We start from the raw sequence: 21,261 nt of genomic DNA, 5'->3' as shown, positions 1-21,261 counted from the left end.
TGTACATTTTCTTTTTGTTGTTAAATTATTTTTGTATTTATTGTGTTTTTTCTGTCCTGGTGTGATATATACATTCTTTTTGTGTTACATTTCAGCCCTGAAGAAGTCCTTTTGTGTAGGACGAAACACGTTGGCTGATTGCTCGTTTGTTCAAGAAAAAGCAATAATAAAAAATGAATATTTTTAAAAGACAACGTTGTGTTACTGGACTTTACTGACTTCGCGCAGTGGTGCACTATCCATATATTTTTTTTACGCGTCCAGTATTGTTTGTCTGTACATTTATTCCTCTGCTACCACTCGTAGAGGTTTGACCTCCACAGGGCAGTTCCAGGTGCCAATTCCAAGTTCACTATAATCAATGTCAAGCCCAGGCTTTGTCATCAGTATCAATAAGCATATTTTTTATTCGAAGAGCTTTGGCTTGTCACTTAGTTTAGGGTCCCTTTTGGAGATTTCCTCTTAAAATTATAGGAATACAGGGCATGCTCAAACAATATGGAAATAAGCTGCCTTGTTTTCCTTGCATTTGTGACAATTAAGAGGAGACCCCAAGCAACATGTTGTTTACTTGGGTGGGAGTCAGGTAAGTGTGATATGTGTAGTTATACTGGATGAACTTACACCTCATATTTTTTGAGGCTTTGATCATATCTTGTAAAGCTGCAAACCATTATTCTCTTCTTCCCTGAAGGTCCTTTTCCATGCTTTTCTGGTTTTCAACTCATTTGAGTTTAGTTAGGTCTTCTTTAAGCAGTACTCTGTAGAAGCCGATTCACCAACTTGGTCAGGAAGTGACCACTGTAAGTACCTGGGCTATTTTATGGAGACGAGTAGCATTGGAAGAATATTACATAGTTGTTGCAAGTGATGGAACACATATGTAGGGATTACCTTGACTTATGTCTAGAACAAAGGTCCCTAATACAGTGCTCCTGGATTGAGTGTCCTCTGTATCCCATTAATGAGTGACCTATTGTATTTCCTGTGATAAAAACCCAACATGAATGAAGACATTCGTGACATGAATCCAAAAGTACTAGTGTTTGTGACCAGCCACAACAACATGATGATTCATGAAGACATCTCCAGGAGATGCAGTGCCATAGAACTGATCCAGGCCCAAACATCAAAAATGTGTGCACCCCTCCCCTTAATAGAACAGAACTCACTTAATGCACCCATTAGGGCCAGTGAGAACAAAGATACTGCAGCAACTAACATGACCAACAGCACCAAAGAGGATCTGTTGATCATTGCGCTTCAGATTCATTCTTATGTGATGCTGTTCTATAATTCTGTACAAATAAATAGCCATTCAGCAGCCATATGGATTGATGCATGCAAGTGATTCTCTGCACATACATGACAGATGTACATATCAAGACAAAATACTGCTTGTTAGAAATGGGGCCTATAGTTGTCAGAGGTATACACCCTTGTCCAAGTAGGGACCACAATCCTAGTCAGGCTAATTCACACACAATCCAAACTATCCCATGCCCACTCTATGGTAGCTTGGCACTGAACAGTCAGGCATTACTTAGAAGGCAATGTGTAAAGTGTAAATTAATCATACAGTAAGAGTGAAAACACCACAAAAATACACCACACAGTTTTAGAAAAATATATGATATTTATCTGGTTAAATTAAGGTCAAAACGATGAAGATTCAATAAGCACAAGTTGAGATATCACTTTTGAAAGATTAAAAAGAGTCTTAAGTCTCAGAAATCACCAGTTGTCTCTTGTTTGCACAAAGTACCCGGTTTGCGTAAAAAATAACATGCACGCAGAGGAGGAGATGCGTGGAAAAATAGAATGTGCGTCTGATTTTCTGGCATGGCACAGATGATGCGTCGTTTATTTCCACGCTGCAAGGGGCTTTGAATTGATTTCCAGTGCACAGACTTGGTTCCTCACTGCGATGCGGGGATCTTTTTGATGCCCACGGGTGATGCATGGAAAATCGTGGGCATGTGGGAAGAAGTCACAGGCATTGCATCGACACGGTAGGCAATGCGTCAAATTTTCGGTCATGCGGCAGGTGCTGCGCCGATTCTTCACTCGGGCAGTCAGGCTGCGTCATTCCGGTTCGGCTGTGCGTTAATCCGGTAGGCTGTGCGTCCAATTTCCAGGTGCAAAGCAGGAGCTGCATCAATTCTTCACTTGGGAAGTCAGGCTGCATTGTTCCGGCTCAGCTGTGCAGTGATTTCTCATCCACAAAACAGATTTGTGTTGTTTCCGGCAGGCTGTGCATCGATTTTTGGTGCACAAGGAGTTTCGCGAAGAGATTTAGGGGGTCATTTCAACCCTGGCGGTACGGGACCGCCAGGGCTGAAATGACGGAAGCACCGCCAACAGGCTGGCGGTGCTTCCAGGGACATTACGACCGCAGCGGAAGCGCCGCGGTCGCACCGCCGGGGCCGGCGGTTTCCCGCCACAATGACCTCGGCGGTTGTAATCCGCCAGGGCAGCGCTGCTAGCAGCGCTGCCCAGGGGATTACGAGCCCCCCTACTGCCAGCCTTTTCCTGGCGGTTTGAACCGCCAGGAAAAGGATGGCGGTACGGGGAGTCGAGAGGCCCCTGGGGGCCCCTGCACTGCCCATGCCACTAGCATGGGCAGTGCAGGGGCCCCCTGACAGGGCCCCATGCGGCTTTTCACTGTCTGCTCTACAGACAGTGAAAAGCGCAACGGGTGCAACTGCACCCGTCGCACGGCTGCAACACCGCCGGCTCCATTTGGAGCCGGCTCCCATGTTGCGGCCCACATCCCCGCCGGCCCAGCGGGGATGTCAAAATGGGCACCGCGGGAGTGCGGCCGCATTGGCGGCCGCACAGCGGTTACAACTTGGCAGGCGGCGGTTGCCGCCCGCCAATGTTGTAATGAGGCCCTAAGTCTTTTTAGCTCTGAGACTTAAGAAAACAGGAGGCAAGCTCAATCCTAGCCCTTGGAGAGCACTTGTTAGCAAAGTCAGAGGGCAGCAGGGCAACAGGGCAACAGGGCAACAGCAGGGCAGTAGTTCTTTTCAGCAAAGCAGTCCAGATGAGTCCTCTGGGCAGCCAGGCAGTTCCTTTGACAAGTTGCAGGTTCAGTTCCAGAAGTGTCTGATTTGGTGGGGTCAGGGACCCAGTGTATATACCCAAAAAGGCCTTGAAGTGGAGAGACTTCAAAGAGTGGTTTTGAAGTGCACAAGGTCCCCTTTCAGTAGAGGTCTGTCTGCCAGGGTCTCAGTAGGGGGTTTGGCAGTCCATTGTGTGAGGACAGGCCACTAGCCTTTGAACTGTAAGAGTCAGGCCCTCCACCCTTCCAGCCCAGGAAGACCCATTCAGTATGCAGATGAGTGCAGGTGTGACTGAGTATCCTGTGTTTGTTGTTGTCTGGGTGAAATGCACAAGGAACCTGTCAACCATCCCTACCCAGACGTTGAGACAGTCTGTAAGGCACAGATGGACTTTAAGTGCAGAGAAATACTTACTTTCTAAAAGTGGCATTGCTAAAATAGTAATATAAAATCCAACAGCAGGATTTTCTATTACCATTCTGGCCATACTAAATATGACCTGGTTACCCCTTTCTGATCAGAATCTACCACTCAAATAGTATATGAGGGTAGCCCTAATGCTATCATATGAAAGGAGCAGGCCTCACAGTAGTGAAATATTAATTTAGAAGATTTCCACTATCAGGACATATAAAACACACAGGTACATGTCCTGCCTTATACCTTCATAGCACCCTGCCCTATGGGTTACCTATGGCCTACCTTAGGGGTGACATATGTAGAAAAAGGGACGTTTAAGGCTTGGCAAGTACTTTTAAATGCCAAGTCGAAGTGGCAGTGAAACTGCACACACAGGCCTTGGAATGGCAGGCCTGAGACATGGTGAAGGGCCTACTCGTCTGGCTGGCACAACCAGTGCTGCAGGACCACTAGTAGCATTTAATTTACAAGCCCTGGGCACATGTAGTGCTCTGTACTAGGGACTTACAAGTAAACCAAATATGTCTATTGGGAATGATCCAGTGTTACCATGTTTAAGGGAGAGAGCGTATGTACTTAAGCACTGGTTAGCAGTCCTAAAACCAGCAAAAACAGTGTCAGAAAAGTGGAGGAAGGCAGGCAAAAAGTTGGGGGATGACCACCCTAAGGCTGTCAGTTCTAACACTGCTGAATAGAAAGATGTTGTTGCATCCAGATACACCTAGGAATGACTTTAAGGATTAAACAGATATCGACCAAATAGGAAATATATGTTCAGGATGATAAAACATCCTTATTCCTATAGAAAAGGGGTGGTTGGACTGGAGCAAATAATTGAGGGTAAGAAGGGATGTCTCTTTTGTAGTGTAGTAGTGACAGCTAAACATGTGACTCAGCACAACATCTGAGATGCATAACAGAGTCTCAGAGGAGAGTAAATTTAATTCCTTCATCGAAGGTGTGTGATTTTGAGGCACATACTGGAGAAGACACTTGGATGTCTGTACCACAAAGTGAGGTCTATAGAAGAAGGCTTCGCCGACTGATAAAGACCACATCAAAGGTTTATTCTGTCCACTCTCCATGCCTGCTCATCTAGACAGCTATGCAATGGCTGTGATGGCAGTCTTGCTGGGAACCTGTTAAATGCACTGGGATGGCAAAGGCCAGAAGAGTGAGTCAGCAGGATATTTTATTATGCATACAGCAGACACTGACTAAGGGGAAGAAGGCTGGCCACAGAGTTTCAGGGTTTGGCTGGGATGCAAATCAGCAGTGTATCCACCAGCAATTATGTGTGGAACTGAGTTCCCAAGAATCATGGGACTCAAGCCAGTGCTTGATTTGTAAAAAAGAATGTGACAGTGCCCAAAGCTCTCTTTCAAAACACACAGCTGCTACATATACATGTGTAAGCCATCTCAAGCCTCCTTAATCCATTTACAGCTACTCCCTGCCCCTTTAGTTCACTCTTGCAGCATTCTGCTTTCTCCCTCGCTGTTTCCCATATAGGTCTTTTGCTCACAATAAATGCCTGATGCAGAAAACTATGTTCCAGCCCTCAAAAATACGTGCTGGTGCCCTGCACCGGAAATCGTCGGCTCAAATTAAGCACTGATTCAAGCACAGGTATGGCAGCACACTTCTGCAACTTCCCATAGAGCAACAGTGGCAGCTTTGAGTGTGATATTTCAGGCTGATGGATTTAGTAACAAACAAACCCACCAATGTGATCTATGTGATTGACAGGAGACAGAAGGAGACAGGGCATAATGAGATCACTTTTATTTGTATGAATTAAATCACTATAGAGGGACAAATGAAGGAGAATCACAAGGTAGTGACTGGACACACACACACTCACATACACATGACATTAAAACACCCACAGTTAAAAATGACATTGGAAGTGCAAAAGAGAGTTCTGGCAGCATCGCAGAAAACATGGGAGAGGCAAGTATGGGCACATCACATTGTTAGCAAGTTCATCCCTTGGATACTAATAGTGAAGACAAAAGTGGTGGTCAGTCTGCCGTGGACAATGACCAGTCACCCTTAGGTGTTCCGCTGAGCACTTTTAAGGTTTTATATGATTCCAGTGTCTGGCTCTTAGTGATGCTTCAGCCTCATCTGTGTAGTCCATATTGATAACAAGCATGTCACCTCCCCTGACATTTATTTTATTGTTTTTACACATTGTCCAGCACAGTACTCTAGCCATTGTTTCAGCCTTTGACCCCTCCCATCTATCACTGCCCACATCAAGTATGTCGGACTCTTGAGATAGCTGTTTTGCCCAGGGTGTGTGGTAGGAAGTATAATTATGGGCACCCATCTGGTAGCAGCACACCAACAGAGACCCCCAAAGGATCTAATTACTAGCTGTGCTCTCAAAAGAACACCTAGATTTTATATAGTCCACAAGGCTGGATAAACTTCTGGAGAGGAACTGCTGAACAGGATTTACTGCAGTGGAGGAGAACATCGCAGGAGGTACAGCAAAGCCAGCCCAACCAGTGATGCACCTCAGGCAGATTGACGAGCAGATAGGTCATAGTCTTCTGATGGTTCTCTGACCACTTTGTAGTGCAACATTTTCTATGTACCAGTGTTCTGTTTTTGGCTGTTTAGTTACCTTTAGCACCACTTACAACAGTCTAGGACTGGGTGGGCACCACACACATGACAAGACTCACTTCAGGCAGAGTTCAGGTGTGGGTTCAAAGTTGTTTTTATTTCCCTGTAGCTCATAAAGGGAGGCCAGCCAACTACCCCTTGGAGTCTCTCCTATAGCCCTAGGAACAAACAGCAAGGCTAGCCTCCAGCAGCAGGGCAGTCCTTTGAGGGTACAATGCAGACTTCAAGTAGCAGGGCAATCCTCTGGTAGCTGCTGGGCAATCCTCTGAAGTACTAAGCAGGGCTCAAGCAGCAGGGCAGTCCTCTGAAATACAAGACAGTCCTTCTGGAGGTCCTCTGCTGGTCCAGGAGTGAATTGAAGGGTTGGTCTGGGGGTCCTATAATTATACTTGGTGCCAACTTTTGAAGTGGGAGAAACGTGTAGGCTCTTCTACATCTGAGTTATGGAAATTTCCACCCTTCCCCTGCTCAGGCTCCAGGAGGTCTAGGGCAACAAAAGACCAGTGTGAAGTTATTTGTGAATGTCCTGGAGGCTGCTCCTTTTAAATTTAATTAGAGCATGAAATGGGTCTGCCCCACACATTCTGGTAGGATGGCCCAACCTGCCAACATCTAGTCCCCCTTTGTCTCACTGTCTGGGAAAAATGCACAATGGCCAAGTGCCATGCTAATCACAGTCTTGTGACCCAGGACACATGCTGCAGGCAACAAATGGTTAGGACTAGAAAATGACAACTTTCTAATGTGGCAGTTTCAGAAATGAGACTTAATATCTTACTACACCACTAAAGAGGTCTGGTGATGTTGCTAGGTGGCTCTGATGGGGGTCGCATGGAACTTCATGACATCATGTGTTTATGATGTCATGGTGTTCCATGTGTCATCACAGTCAGTTATTTTCTCTGTGCCCCTTTACCATGGAAGCTGTTTTTTATGCTCCCAAAAAAAAACCACAGAAGAAACCTTCCTGAGTACTCATCATTTCAATGTGACGACGAGGATCAAAATAAACGAGAACAAGGAATATTGTTCGTTGATTGGAATGGAGTTCTGAGGACTCGGTTGACATTGTTCATGGCTCGGGAGAGGACTTGGCTGTCGTTGGTGAGTGTTTAGCATACAGCACTGAGCACCGTTCACAGAGCTCACACCGTGAGTTTTTAGATTAAGTGGTGTCGCGCATCTGTTTTCTTTATTTACCCGGGGTAGAGAGTGTTCTTAAAAGCACCAGTTGAAGCTCATCTCTGTAACACACAGGTCGGAGCACATATCCTTAACGCGCAGGCCGCTCGTGCAGACAGTTTCATATTACTGGTTTTTCTTCACGCGCTTTATGCGCGCGAAGCACGGCATGTGCAGTTTTATTTCTCCACATCAAATAGACAACGCATCTGCTGATTTTGATCAAATTTAATAGCTGCACATTGCGAAGGAGGCAGAAACTGCTTACCCAAGTGGGGCTCCCAAGTCATCCTCATTTAACACGATTTTCCGGTAGTAGAACAATGACATAGAAAGTGGACTTGTTTCTCTTAACAGTTCGGCCATCTAAGATTGGGACTTTTCTAGTGAAACAAGTGCTGTCATCTAAAGGATGTTTCTGATACATTAATTTTAAAAGGAAAAATACAAGACATTGTAGATGGGATGTTTCTCCAGCAAGGTTGTAATATCCAGCATTTAAAAAACAAAAAAACTAAAACAGCAGTATAAATTTTATCTATTTTTTTTATTGTAAACACTTCTTACAATGCAAAACGTGTCACCTCCAGCACCTTTTCTACAAGATCCGGGGATCCTCCCCTTGAATGGAAACTATGGCTAAGATTTTTTAAAGCTTACCTAGGAGCCATTGACGGTCATAAGTTCAGACCTGAAAGGAAGAAAAGTTTAATGTATTACTATTTGGGAGTTGAGGGACAGAATATCTTTGATCACTTGCCAGCTTGTGAAATGGGCGAAGAAGAATTGGATGAATTTGAAATGGCAATTGCACAATTGGACAAGTATTTTATTAAAACAAAGAATATTGTTGTACACAGATATAAGTTCTTCACCAGGTCACAAACTGCCAATGAGAGTATTGATATGTTTATAACAGCACTGAAAGTTCTAACTGCTAAGTGTGAATTTGAGAATTTCACATCTCAACCTATCAGAGATCAACTAGTAGCTAGATGTCATTCTAAAGGAATTCAAGAAAAAATGCTAACATGTAAAGATCCTTCATTAGACAAAGCTTTTGACGTAGCAAAAAGCATTGAATTTTCTTTGGAAGATGCAAAACAATTAGAAGTATCTTTGTCTAATACTACATTTTCTGGGGCAGTGACCAGTATGCAGAGTAGTGATGACAGGAAATAGTTGCGTTCAGAGAAAAAACAAGACGCTTCTTCTAGTTTGAGAAGCACTATTTAACTCAAGTACAATCAGGATTATTTGCTACAGGTGTGGTTCATCGGCTCATGTTTCTTCCTTTAAGAGATGTTCAGCGGTAAATCAACTGTGTAGGAACTGTGGTCAAATGGGACATTTTTCAAGGGTTTGTAGGAGTGCTAAGAAAAATAATGTCTGTTGTGTGCTCAGTAAGGATACGGAAAACAGTCATGTAGATCATGATAACAATGATCATGTGTTAGTAGTCAAAGATATAACAACAGCGACGAACAAAGTAGTGGTAGATCCTGATATTGATGTGTCAATAGAAGGGGTAATGGTAAAACAGTTGGTGGATACAGGAGCTCGCATCACCATTGTGTCACAAGAAAAATGTTATGAATTTTGGGCTTCCAAAACTCTTCTTCCTCCTGATGTTTCTACTGTTGCTTTTGAAGGAACTAAAATTGATTTGATTAGCTATTTTTGGGCGTCATTGGGTATTCTTGATGAAATTATTCAGGGAAAAGTTTATGTAGCAAAAAGGGGAAACAATGTTTTGGGTCTAGTTGAACGAGTTGAATTTAACTTGATCATCAAACCTGGAAGGGATAAACCTGTCTCCATTGAAAAAAGTAATGCAAATTCTGTTCAAAGTGCACCAGCAAAATGCAATTGGCTACAGAAATTTAAAAAGTTATTTCAAGAACAATTAGGAAAAATAACTGATTACACACACACAATAAAGCTGAAACAAAATGTGGTTCCTGTGAAACACAAATTAAGAAATGTACCTTTAAGTATAAGAACAGACTTATCCAAGCTATTGAAGGACATGTGTGAGCAAGGCATAATTGAGAAGGTGGAAGCGACTTTATGGTTGTATCCTATTGTTCTAGCTAAGAAAAGAACAGGAGATTTAAGAATGTGTGTGGATTTAAGAAGTTTAAATGAGACAAATTGGGTGGATAGTTTTCCTTTACCAAGAATTGATGACTTGATCACCAAAGTTGGTTCATCCAGTTGGTTTACAAAACTCGACTTAAAGTCTGCATACCATCAAGTAAAATTGGATGTCGATTCTAGACACTTAACGGCTTTTGTCACCACTGATGGAACTTTTCAGTTTTGCAGGCTACCCTTCGGCCTAGCGTCAGCGGCTGCAGTTTTCAAGAGGCTCATGTCTGACATGTTTATTGACAATCCTAATGTGGTAGTTTTTCAGGATGACATTTTGTTTTTTTCAGATAGTGAAGAAGCACATGATAAGATTCTGGAATGTGTGCTAAGCATGTTAGAAAAAAGAGGTGTAACTTTAAGAAAATATAAATGTACTTTCAAATCTAGGGAAATCGAATATCTAGGACATGTTTTATCAAAATAGGGCATTAAACCGAGACCAGGTTTGGTAAAAAGCATTTTGGAAGCTCCTGCTCCAAAAACTAGAGAACAGTTATTGTCTTTTCTTGGTTTATCTGAGTTTTATGCCAAATTTCTAAGAGACTTCACAAAGAATACTGAATGTTCAAGATTTTTGTTAGCAAAAGCCACATTTTTATGGTCAGATGAGTGTAACAAGATGTTTTATTTAATCAAACGAGAAATTGTCAAAGTTCCGGCTTTGCAGCCCTTTTCAGAGGAGAAGAGCACTGTTGTGACAGTGGATGAATGCAAGTATGGTTTAGGTGCTGTGTTGTCACAACTGTCAGAGGAAGGAAGCGAGAGCACTATAGGGTTTGCCTCAAGAACTTTGCGGCAGGTTGAACGTAAGTACTCAGTGATTGAAAAAGAACTTTTGGCTTGCGTGTGGAGTGTAGAAAAGTTTTAACAATATCTATGGGGTAGACATTTTGTTCTGAAAACTGATCATTATCCTCTTGTAGAAATTTTATCAGGAAGGAAAATAAAACGGTCAATGGCTCGTATTTCAAGATTGTCTGCTAAGCTATTAGAATTCAGTTTTTCTGTTGAGTACATTCCTGGTGGGAAAAACTGTAGAGCGGATTGTTTATCTAGATTGCCCATTGAAAATGATGAAGAACAAGAATGGGAAACAGAGATTGAAGAGTGTTTTGTGGCGTGTGTTACAGAGAGTGACGTGATTGTGGATAAAAAGAAATGGATTGATTTAGTGCAAAAAGATAAATTGTTATGCGAAGTGATGTGTTTGGTTAAGTCTGGTTGGCCAAAAGAGAAGAATTTGTCATCAGAGTTGCAATCGTTTTGGAAAGTGGCTTTTGAGTTATCCATTAAAGGAGATAAATTAGTTAGAGGTAACAAGCTTATTCCTCCAGAGTGTTTCAGGAGAGATTTGATTGTTAAGGCTCATTCTGGTCATTTGGGTGGCATTATTACCAAAAGGAAGTTAAGATCTGACTTTTGGTGGCCTAGAATGGATAAAGATATTGATGATTATGTTAGGAATTGCACAAGATGCAGTAGGAGTGATAAGGTTTTGGTCACTGAAGGTGTCACAGACTCGTTTGTTTCTACACCAGCTAGAGCTTGTCAAAAATGTGGTCTTGATTTTCTTGATCCATATCATATATTACCACCTAACATGAGATATTTTGTAGTGATCATTGGTCATGTGTTGAGATGGGTTGAGGTAGAACCTGTAAGGGTCCCAACTATTCAAAGTGTAATTGAATGTTTAAAGAAGATTTTCATCTGCAAAGGGGTCCAGGAATAGTTATTAACTGACAATGGAGTACAAATTGTTTCAGCAGAAATGTTTCAGTTTTTGGTCAAATGTGGTATTAAACATATTAGAATCATTCACAAAGTAATGGAATTGTGGAATGATTCAACCATGTGCTAGTAGATTGTATTCAAGCCACGTATAAAAATAATATGTCTGTGGACTGAGCTATCAATGAACTCATTTGGTCTTAGCGTACCACACCACATGTGGCTACAGGCAAAAGTCCTTTAGAACTCATGAGAGGGAGAATAGCGTCCACTGAGTTATGTCCTTTTTGGATGGTTAAATTATTTCATGAAGGGAGTAATCTAAAAGAAATTTGGCAAGAGGCAGAAAACAATTCCAATAATGTGGGCAAAAGGAAGTTAAGTGGGGTTTGCGACGAAGGTGGAAGGTGGAAGGTTGAAGGTGGGTGATTGGGTGAGAGTGAAGAATCCTGTGTTGGTAAGAAAAGGCTTGTCCAAGTTCAGGGATTCACAAAAAAATTGTGATATACATAAGAATGTTGTGAAACTGTCAGATGGAAGTTGGTGGAGCACTTCCCACATTGCATTGGATCTGAGTGTACAGGTTCAGTCAGGTAACCCCCGACCTGTCAAGAAAACTGTCAGAGCTACAAAGTACAAGTATAGGAGAAGCTCAAGAGTATAACATAAATAAAAAAAAGTCAAGATTATGTCACATCTTAAACGTGTATGTATTTTACTTTATCCTTCTCTGTTTTACCATGGCACTTCTTATAAAGAGTTGTAATTGTTTTTTTGTATGAATATTTCTTTTAGCATAGGGTTGAATATTTTGGTAATTTTATTGTTTTATGCACTATGCAATTGTTTTTGTTTAGTTCATTGTCTTGTTTTATGGAGGGGAGAATTGTGGTGATGTTGCTAGGTGGCACTGATGGGAGTTGCATGGAACTTCATGACATTGTGTGTGTATGATGTCATGGTGTTCCATGTGTCATCGCAGTGAGTTATTTTCTTTGTGCCCCTTTACCATGGAAGCTGTAGTTTATGCTTCAAAATAAATACACAGAAGAAACCTTCCCGAGTACTCGTCATTTCAAGAGGGTTCTGAATTACAATTCTTTTGAGACCAAACGTGATATTTCTACCTTTTCCCAATCAAAAATGAGCACTTATTAAATGTAATAAGGTAGCCCAGTGTTACCTTATGGGAGAGATAGACCTCATAATAGTGAAAAAACAAACCTATGTGTTTTACACTACCCGAACATGTAAAACGTAAAAGTACATGTCCATCTTTTAAAGACAATGCACACTTCCCTATGGGCTGTTTAGAGCCTACCCTAGGGGTCACTTATATGTGTCCCCTTTGAATAAAGGGGACGTTTAGGCCTGCCAAAAGGTTTATTTTTTGCCAGTTCTAATTGGCAATGTAAAACTGCACACATGCTGCAATGGCAGATCTGAGGCATGATTTAAAGGGCTACTAAAGTGAGTGTCACAATCTCTGCTACAGTCCCACTAGTAGCATTTAATTTACAGGTACAAGCAGTGCCACTTCACTACACATTTATAAGAAATTAAATGTGCCAATCAGGTGTGAGCCAATTTTGCCATGTTTAAAGGCACAGGCACTTTAGCACTTGTTAGCAGTGGTGAAGTGCATAGAGTCCTAAGGCCTACAAAAATGATTGAAGCAAATAGAAGGGAGACATTGGCTTGTAATCATAGCCAACTCAGACCTTCTATGTTGGCTAAATGCCTTCCCACAAGGCAACCAACAGGTATATCATAATACAATTATAACTATGTGCCAAATGCAGTTGCCAAAATAATATAAAATCCCCACTAATAGAGTCTAATAATAATAACCATTGTGCAAATTGTCTATTTCCATGGTTTGTTTGGGTGGGTCACCAACACCAAACCCTTGCCGCTAAGCTAATCTGCAAAGCGCTGTGTAACAAAATACCTGCCTTTTCTAATAGACCATTCAAACGTATTCAATCAGGTATGACTTTTCCCAATGAACTGATAAAGCCTTTACTCTTTACCACTGGCTTTACACCTTACCCAACGCCTGCCTTTTCAAGTGCACATAAAGTAGCAATCATCATGCGTACAGCTATAAAATTACAAATATGCAGAAAGATATAGGCCATCATTATGATCCTGGCGGTCAGGGTTAATATGGCAGTAGTACCGCCAACAGGCTGACTTTACATACCGCCATATTATGAGATCGCCACTACCGCTGGGCCATAGATGTCTATCTCCAGCCTGGCGGTCGACATAGTAATGCCCATGGCATTATGAGCCGGCCTACCACCATGGTTTTTGTGGCATTAGCAACACCACGAAAATTATGGTGGTAGGCCCTACCGGTGACAGGGAATTCCTTCCCTGTGACTGGTAGGTAGCTCCCCCACCCCCCATCACTCACCTGATGCCCCCACCCCACCTCCATTAAAACTCCCCCATACACACACTAACCCCCCACCCGATACACAAACACACACACTCCCAACCACCTCTGATACACAAACACCACCCTACCGCATGCACACACACCCCAGCAGACACGCACACACCATACAACTGACCCAACTGCATACACCCATTCATACAAACACAGCATACATGCAATCATACACGCATACTTACAGACATACCCACACCCTTTCTTACACAATCACACTGACATGCAGACATGCGCTCACTTCACCATTCTTACATGCATTCACTCACACGCATTTAACCACACAAACTACACAACACACACAGACAAATTCACACAGGCACTCACACACTCAGACACACACACACAACACCCCCACCATCCCAGCCCCCTCCCCTGTCGGATGCCCGACTTACCTTGTCCGGTGAGGAGGTCGTCTGGCAGAAAATGGGAAGGGGCGCTGCTACTGCCAGCAGTTCTCCCCCTTCAGAACACTGCCAGGCCGCATTTCTGGTCAAAATATGGCTGGCGGTGTTCTACTGGCAGGGCGGTGCTGGTGGTAGCAGCACCAGCTTACCACCGCCCGCCAGCATCAGCACCAATGGATTTCTGTCCTTATTGTGGCAGAAGTCAGGCAGTGCTCATAATCTGGCGGACAGATGGTAGCCACTGTGGTGGTATGTTGGTGGCTGTCATGGCAGCAGTAGGCGGTATTTACCGCCAATGTCATAATGACCACCTTAGTGTGCAAAACAATATACTACCCCTTCAACACTGCCCAACAATCATCACAGTGAACCCCCTAGGGTTTGCCAGAGTGGGAGGACAACACCACACGTCTTGCACTCAATGGTAATCAACAAAATTACTTATAACAAAACGAGTGTTCATAGCCTGTCACACAACGGGCTAACAACCACATTTTAAATCATTATTAGATTTAATAAATCGGTTTCACATTAAGCTAGGCCAACTGCCTTTGTCATAAGGGTTGATAGTAGGCAGGCTAGACCTGTGGCATCAAACATAATGTTTCTGAATGCACCAATCAGGACTACAGCTTGTCACCATAACCAACTCAGGTCTATAGACTTGAGTGTAAGCTTTTCCACAAGGCAACCATTGGACACATAGGGCCTCATTACAACATTGGCGGGCGGCAACCGCCGCCCGCCAAGTTGTAACCGGCGTGCGGCCGCACTCACGCGGTGCCCATTTTGACATCCCCGCTGGGCCGGCGGGCGGAAACCAAGTTTCCGCCCGCCGGCCCAGCGGGGATGTGACCCGCAACACAGGAGCCGGCTCCAAATGGAGCCGGCCGTGTTGAGGGCGTGCGACGGGTGCAGTTGCACCTGTCGCTAAATCCGCATGGGGCCCGGTCAGGGGGCCCCTGCACTGCCCATGCCAGTGGCATGGGCAGTGCAGGGGCCCCCAGGGGCCCCACGACTCCCCGTACTGCCAGCCTTTTCCTGGCGGTTCAACCTGACAGAAAAAGGCTGGCAGTCGGGGACTCGTAATCCGCTGGGGCAAATGTGGCGGAAAACCGCTGGCCCCGGCGGTGCGACTGTGGCGCTTCCGCCGCGGTCGTAATACCCCAGGAACCACCGCCAGCCTGTTGGCGGTGCTTCCGTCATTTTAGCCCTGGCTGTCTCGTACCGCCAGGGTCAAAATGACCCCCATAATTATTCATTTACAAAGGAATAGAAATTACAGTTGGCTAGGCATAATATTCTCCCCTACAATGGCCTATCAAGGATTATCACAGAGTAAACCTTCTATATCCAATGTTTCTCAAATGGATTAACCAGCGCCAAAACCATAGCATACTATAGTATGTAGTGGGATTCCATGTAATACATTACCTACCAGTAGGCCCTAATATAGATTAGTAGTAACCAACACTTAAATGCCTATTAACTTTCACATATGCTTTTAACTATTAATATGTCAGACATTTATAATAATATTCCATAAACAGATCAGGTATGGCAAGCCATGATCTTCGACTTGCCGCTATAACCGTCTCCATCTTTTATCGAGTTTAAACTTCAAGACAAAAAATGCAATACCAGAAGTCTTTTTTTTTTTTTTTAAATGCACAAATTCGACCAATCAGATCCTTTACTCATGGGAATCAAGATGTGGATAGATCATAAGCCCCTCTCTCAGTAGTACTCTGAAACCTCTTATTTTCTTGATCATATATGTTCCGGTGATACTTGCCCTGTTGAACGAGAACTAAAAATACATGTCCCTGGATATCCAATACAGCTCTCAAACACAAAGCTGCCCTTTAAAGTCTAAAGTTAATAATGAAAAGGAAGGGTGCCAGGGGTGTAATACATTCCTCATGGCTGCCCTACTTGAATATGTACTGCTGATAGAGAAAAATTAACACCATAAATGATTTAGACACTTTTACAGCATTACAATGTCATTTGTGTGCCCCTCAAATTTCAGGCTCAGGGAGCTGGATGAATAAACAAAATGATCACCGCTGTGTGGAGGGCAAAGGATTTTTTTGTGAAAGCATGCAACTTCTGCGGAATCAAAACATGCACTCTTGACTTCTATCATGAGTAAAGAGCCAAATGTGATGCTCACATAATTGTCTGGACAGCTGCGCTGTGAGGTCAGACCATTAAAACTATGCACATTACCAACCTTATTGCAGGAATGGGTATACTGCATTTGCAAGATTGCTCAGCTTTTAAAAATTAAAATCTCACTGTTGCAGTGTTAGTACAAAGTAGTTACTTATGGTCCTGCCATGCTGTTAGATAAAAAAGGGCCATGTTTATGAAAAAGTGACGCAGCAAGTCATCGCGCTGCACTGCGTCACTGGGAAAGGGCAGGAATGTGCTGTATTTAAGGCAATACAGCACATTCCTGTCCTTTCTCCTGAACTGGTGCTCAATGGGCTGCCTAGCTCCTACACAGGCACCCTTACACCATGGTGCAAGGGTGCCTACTTTGCATGCAGGATTGTTTTTCTGCAGGAAAAGGCACCTTCTTCACAAAAGCAAACACCTGAGGCTTTTTTCCTCTTTCTCTGTGTGCTGCAGAATTCATTACACATAGAAAGAGGAAAAATCAAGGAGGAATAAAGATATTTTTATTTGTTGCATCTCTCTTGGGGAGGCGTTTCTTTTTGGAGCATTCCCAGGTTTACCTGTTCTTATAAATCTGGGAATGCATCCAAATCCATGGATTTTGCATGGGAACACCCATGCAACTCCCATGCAAATACCTCCCTGGCGCAGAATAATGCATCACAGATTACTCAAGATTTATAAAGCCACACAGGGCCACACAAGGTGGTCTTGCGTGGCTTCATAAATCTAATTTTTCATTTGCGTCACTCTTGCACCACGCTGCGTGGTGCAAGAGTGACACAAAAAGGCTCATAAATATCAACCCTACCAAGTGTCATCCATCCAGGGTTAGACTAACGCATTTTAGTGCTGGTCTCCACACCCTCATAAGGCCATCAGTTCCACCCCACAAAGAGGCGCAGTATAAGCTAATAAATAACAAGCGGCCTGCCAATGCACTAAAATTGGCTTGCTCTTTCAGCACCTCTGACAATTTTCTTTCACAGTAGTGAAAGTTAATCAAAGTCTGTTTTTCAGCTTCAGATCCAGTCTTTGCAAGCTGCTTGGGCTATGCAGTCCACGTAGTCTAAACATAAACAACAGCAGTGACTGGCCTGCTGGCAGCAGCATGTTAACTCCTTCGGTGCTGAAGATGGAACGGTTCCGTCCTCAGCACCGACGCTTGTGTGCTGAGGACAGAACCATTCTGTCCTCATCACACAATCACCAATCCCTTCTGTTGTTTAGCGCAGAGGTTTTTGTTTTTTCTAGAAAAGGCCTCAGGAGCTGGCAAAGAGTTTCCTAGCTCCTGAGGTTGTTTTAGTTTTTACTGAAATGAGCAACCCACACAGCACACTAATGTCATTTCAGTGAAAACGTAAGTGAAATGAGCTGATCGGCTCATTTCACTCTAGCCTCGGTGCTCAGGGGGCTATCTCAGCCCCGACCACTGAGGCAATTGGAAGGGGTATCATTGGAAAGGGGATCATTTCCAATGGTACCCCTCTCTAGTGGATCCCTTGTTGGGGGATCACCAGAGGAGGGCGATATCCAAGCAGGAATGCCCTCCACTTAGCACCAGAAAGGGGGGGAGCGGCCCCTTGGGCAAGGGCTTTTGCTCCCCTTATAACTTTTTTGTACAGTTCAGCCTTTCTGCCCCACTCGGGGGCAGAAATCCCACTAGGCAACAGGGATTAATTTGTATCCAAATCCAGTGGTGTGGACTGCCCAAAATGGGTATGTCAATGCCCTCACCCACCTCAAACAGAAAAGTATTTCTGCTTTCTGCCTCCCGGGGGGTGTAGATGGGGGTAATAGCCACTCGGCACCGGGGATTATATTTTTATTATCCAAACCTAGGGGTGGGGGCTGCCCAAATATGAATGCCTGTGCCACCACACATCCCAAATACAAACAACAGTCAGGGGGTAGATAGGGGTAATAACCCACAATCTGCCCACCCAGGGGGACAGAAAGCCCCCTAGGCACCAGACATTTTTTTTTCATAAGTAGGGATGGGGGCTGCCCAAAATGGGAATGCCAATGCCCCCTCCGCTCCCCAGACATAAAGAGCAACAATCTTTCTGCCCTGCCATGGGGCATATGGGGTTATTACCCCTCATATGTCCCCTGGAGGGGCAGAAAGCCCATTAGACACCAGGATGTTTTTTTTAAAATAAAAGACCATGGGCATGGCCATGCCTCCACCCCATATAAATGGGGACCAAAGTCTTTCTGCCTCCCCGGGGGGGGCAGATAGGGTAATTACCTCTGATCTGCCCCCAAGGGGGCAGACAGCCTACTAGGCCCCAGGGGTTATCTATTTTTTGGGAAAAGTCTAGGGGTGGGGGCTGCCCAGAATGAGTATGGCAATGCCCCCCACCAAAAAAAAAAGAAATGAAATAGGCACAGTCGTTCAGCCCCCCTGGGGGCAGATTGGGTGTTATTACTTCCAATCTGCCCCTGGAGGGGGGGCAGAAGCCCACTAGACACAAGGGATTTTTTTTAACAAATGAGAGGTGGGGGCTGCCCACCATGGGTATGGCCATTACACCACCCCATATAAATGGGGACAAAAGGCTTTCTGCCACCCCACCCCCCAGGAACAGAAAGGATAATTACCCCGGATCTGCCCCCCAGGTGGGTAGAAAGCCCACTAGATGTCAGAGAACAATTATTTTTAAGAAAAAGAGGGGTGGGGGCTGCCCACCGTGGGGATGGCTATGCCCCCATCCCAAATAAATGTGGACACAGTCTTTCTGCCCCCCCAATGAGCCAGTTTGAGGGTAATTACCCCTGATCAGCCCAATGGGATGGGGGCAGACAGGCCACTAGATCCAAGGAAGTTACAAAAATAGAGGGTATGGGGACAACCCATCACCATGGGCATGGTTATGCCCCACCCCAACTGAAGGGGACAGCAGTCTTTCTTCCTCCCCCTTTCCATGGACTAAAGCATCTCATCCCAAAGGCAAGCAGGAGGACATTTGACTCTTTGGGGTTTAGATTTTACATATGGGCCAAGAGAGCTTGGATAACTTCCAATATCATCCCACTTGTAATGTTGAGCGGCTGCACTTTTTGGACTTGGGTACGCTGCCACCTAGAAAAATCTACCAGACCCAGGCATCTCTGAAAACTAAATATATGGGAGAGTGCATGTGGTGTGCTTTACATGCACCCCACACCATTTTCCTACCAACAATGCCCTGTAAACCTCCAACTTTTCCTGAAATCACACATTTCTCCTTTATTTCCACAGGAATCCACAACATTCTTACCAGCCAGCATTGTCCAGTCTCTACTGATAAAATCTCTGCCAAATTGTGTGGGTGTTCAAAGAAGAGTCAGCCCACAAATGAATGGAAAAAAACTGCCTTTTTGGACCTATTTTGGTTCCATCACAATTTCCACACATTTTTGGCCCTTTTGTGTCTCAGGCACTCGGTCCACATACACAAGTGAGGTATCATTGCTATCAGAAGGCCAAGGGAAATGCTGGGTAGTAGGAAATTTGAACCTACATGATGATTCCACACCAAACTGTGAAGAAAATTTGATTTTGTTAGCTAAATTTGATGTTTGCAGGGGATTTTGGGTAAGAAAACGTTGTAGAATCCTTACAAGCCACAAACCTCTCGACTCCCCCAGGTGTCTAGTTTTCAGAATTGTCTGGGTTTGCTAGGTTTCCCTAGATGGCCGCCTCGCCCGGGATCAAAAACTCAGGTACTCCCCCTTGCTAAAACTGGTCATTTTGTGACAGATAATTTTAATGTGTCCACCATACGTTTTGGGCCCTTTCCTGTTATGGGCACTTGACCCACCCACACAAGTGAGGTAGCATTTTTATTGGGGGACCTGGGGGAATGTTCGGTGGTAGAAAATTTGTGGCAACCCTCAGATTACAGAAGTTTGAAATATGTAAATATATAAATAGAAATGTGTGGAAAATTTATTTTTGTAGGCAAATTTTGAGGCTTGCAAGGGATTCTGGATAACAGAACCTGGTCAGAGCCACACAAGTCACCCCATTGTGGCTTTCCCTGTGTGTCTAGTTTTCAAAAATATACAGGTTTGCTAGGCCCTAGGTGCTAGCTGAAGTAGAGTCCAAAAACCACAGCTACTCACTTTGCAAAAAACTGGTCAGTTTTCCTTGGAACAATTTTATGTGTCCATGTTGCTGTTTGGGCCGTTTCCTGTCACTGGCAGTAAGCCTACCCACACAAGTGAGGTACCATTTTCATCAGAAGACTTGGGAAAATGCTGCATGGAAGGCAGTTTGTGGCACTGTGCGGATTCCAGAACTTTCCATCTCAGAAATGTCAGGAGAATGTGTTTTTTGGTCAGAATTTGAGGCTTGCAAGGGATTCTGGATATCAGAACCTGGTGAGAGCCACACAAGTCACCTCATCCTGGATTCCTCTGTGTGTCTAGTTTTTAAAAATGTGCAGGTTTGTTAGGTTCCCTAGGTGCAAGCTGAGGTACAGCCCAAAAACCACAGCTAACCACTTTGCAAAAAATGGATCAGTATTTCATGGAAGAATTTGATGTATCCTTGTTGCATTTTGGGCTGTTTCCTGTTATGGGCACTAGGCCTGCCTACACAAGTGAGGTGCCATTTTTATCAAGAGGCTTAGGGGAACACAGAATAGTAGAACAATTGTTATTACCAATTGTCTTTCTCTGCATTTGCGCCTTCCAAATGCAAGGCAGTGTTTAAGAAGGAAGTCATTTTGAGAAATGCCCTCAAATTCACATGCTTGTATGGGTACCCACAAATTCAGAGAAGTGTAAATAACCACTACTACTAAACTCCTTATCTTGTGTCCAGCTCAGTAATACACAGGTTTTCTTGATACCTATTTTTCACTCTTCATATTTTACCATATGCATTTCTGTATACCCAGAATACAATGAAAAACCATTGTAAGGCGCAGCTCAGTTATTAGCTCTTCGTACCTGGAGTTCTTGGTGAACCTACAAGCCCTATATATCCGCACAACCAGAAGGGTCCAGAGGACGTAACAGTATATTGCTTTTG

At 43.9% G+C, this 21,261-nt stretch overlaps 1 protein-coding gene across 1 annotated transcript in view; it reads left to right on the top strand.

Annotated features, from left to right (window-relative positions):
- Positions 1-21,261, top strand: part of LOC138259613 (uncharacterized) — a 981,703-nt gene that overhangs the window by 730,287 nt on the left and 230,155 nt on the right. The gene's annotated exons all lie outside the window — the stretch shown is intronic.

Source organism: Pleurodeles waltl, chromosome 9, assembly GCF_031143425.1.
Source record: "Pleurodeles waltl isolate 20211129_DDA chromosome 9, aPleWal1.hap1.20221129, whole genome shotgun sequence".
Classification (NCBI taxonomy): domain Eukaryota; kingdom Metazoa; phylum Chordata; class Amphibia; order Caudata; family Salamandridae; genus Pleurodeles; species Pleurodeles waltl.
Note: the sequence above shows the minus strand (reverse complement) of the source record. Positions and strands in the feature narration are given on the sequence as shown.